Raw genomic sequence first — 2,112 nt, forward strand, 5'->3', positions numbered from 1 at the left:
CCCGTTGCTTTCTGCTAATGATCATGCAAGGCCAGCAATTGCCGGATCTTTAAAAAAAATATGCGCTCGAGGGAGAACTCACTGCTCAAGACAAGTTTGTGATCACCCTTGATACCACGATGGCCATTTCTTTTGCAAGGACAGAGGAGGCATCGAGACGCAAACAAGTAATAAACCTTAAACACAAAATCTTGAATACATAATCCACAACAATCTTACTGCTCCTAAAGCCCTCGAGAGATAAGCCGCACACAGGCTCGGGCGCATCTTCTGGGCCAGGCACTGAATTCCGCCTGGCATCTGACCCGTCGTCTCGGGCATTTCGCCGAACACCTTTCAGGTGCCGTGAGAGGAGTGCGGGTACTGAAGAGAGCGCACAGGCGCAACGCGAACGAGGTAACTCTGGCATTCTTGATTGAACTGGAACCAATAACGCGCCCAGTCCCGTCGTACAATGCGTGGTGGCATATCGCATACATGTCCCGAGAAAAGAAAGCAGGCGCACACCACTGGGGATTCCATTCGAGGTCGACCGCTATACGCTGAGACCGAGAAGTTGAGGCAAACCTGGGCGCGCCTTCGCCGAGACGACAGCAAGCCGCGCCGGCTGCCGGTTGCCGGTCGCACTGTCGCACTCCTTGGCCGCTCCCGCGCCCGCGCCGCTCGCCGCTCGGTTGCTCCAAATCGGGTTCAAGAGTCAAAACTCCCGTGATCGACCTGTATGGCTGACTGTGTTTCGCGACTAGTTGCCGGGCTTAGGGTTTACCTCTGGAGTTTTTCTGACCCGTGGGCCATAATTTAGTTGTTCTATAGCTAGGGCTGGGCCGATTTTTTTATAACTAATATTTTTTTCGGGTGAACTAATAATTAATAATTCAGTAATTCCAGAACTGGTAACGGACATGTGAAAATTCTAAAAATAGGAAGGACGCAAAGAACAACAACGTCCACATCTGGACGCCATTAAGAACCACGACCATGTCTGGATGCTATTGTCAACAGCGTCCAGTTATGTGGTTCGGCCGGTGCTCTAATTAAATTGAACTGAGTCGTTTATCATTGATGTTCCACCCGTAAAACCTAGTCCGCTTGCAATCATTGCTCTTCGTCCTTGCTGTGCGTCAAGCAACCTCGGTTGATATTACAAACCCAGCTACTACTCCATCAAACACAAGGGATTACTACTCCCGTATGTTGATTCACTCAAGTATCCTAACTGGTTACAGGAGGGAAAATACTAGAGAAGAGAGGTCTGAAGGAAGAGAGCTAAGACCATCTCTAGGCGATCCCTTAAAATATAGTGGAGTAAACCGTGGAGTAAAGTTTACTGGACTATTTTGCCATCACTAAATTTTGGCCCGACCTAGATGATCTCGTAAATTGAGCGGAGTAAAAAACAATTTGGGATATGATGAACACAAATTCAATTCAAACAAACTTACTAACCGAAATTCGAGACATATTAATAATATTTAATATTTTCAACAACTAAAACATAGTCTAGTAACGGAACTAAACTTACTAATCTAATCAATATCTGTATCATGGACAAACGACAACCAGTCCGTCGTGGACATTCCACCGATCATGGGGTCGGGGCATGTGCCGTCGGCTGGGTCGTCGTAGAAGATTCTTCTAAATTCACTCCTGAAGTCGTCGTTGTTGCCGCCTTCGCTTCCACCTGCCTCTGTTGTCGCCATTGTCTTCATCGCTTGACGTCACGATGCCCTCCCCCCAGAGCTAGCTGCTCGTACAGGCGGTGCTCCCCCTCCACTTGCTCTGTGTAGAGGCGGCGGAGCTCCGCCGTGTATGCCTCGTTGGAGGCCTCCACCACAAGCTTTTCCATCGCCTCCCGGTCCTCCCTTGCCTCTTTTATGGAGACCATCCGTGGGTCGCTGACATCTAGTTGCAAAATCTCACGGAACTAAAAGTTCTGGTGGTCGTCGGCGCCACCGACCAAATGTCATATTCTTTGGTGGCCCGCTCGGTGAGTTGGAAGGATCCGAGCCAAAGCTTCTCATGGGTGTGCCGGTCTGTAATCTCGGCCACCCATGTCCCCCATGCCCGCTGCTACATGCCGACGTACGGTCTCATTGCGGCGGCGGACTGGGA

The 2,112-nt window shown here is 49.9% G+C and overlaps 1 protein-coding gene across 1 annotated transcript in view; it reads right to left on the reverse strand.

Annotated features, from left to right (window-relative positions):
* The window catches only part of LOC119268377 (50S ribosomal protein L11-like), a 7,528-nt gene extending 6,782 nt beyond the window's left edge, over positions 1-746 (reverse strand). Inside the window, exon 1 of the mRNA XM_037549997.1 lies at positions 568-746. The gene's annotated coding sequence lies outside the window, so the exon portion shown is untranslated. The remainder of the gene's footprint in view (positions 1-567) is intronic.
* Between the last annotated feature and the right edge of the window lie 1,366 nt (positions 747-2,112).

The sequence above is a fragment of the Triticum dicoccoides genome, chromosome 1A (assembly GCF_002162155.2).
Source record: "Triticum dicoccoides isolate Atlit2015 ecotype Zavitan chromosome 1A, WEW_v2.0, whole genome shotgun sequence".
Classification (NCBI taxonomy): domain Eukaryota; kingdom Viridiplantae; phylum Streptophyta; class Magnoliopsida; order Poales; family Poaceae; genus Triticum; species Triticum dicoccoides.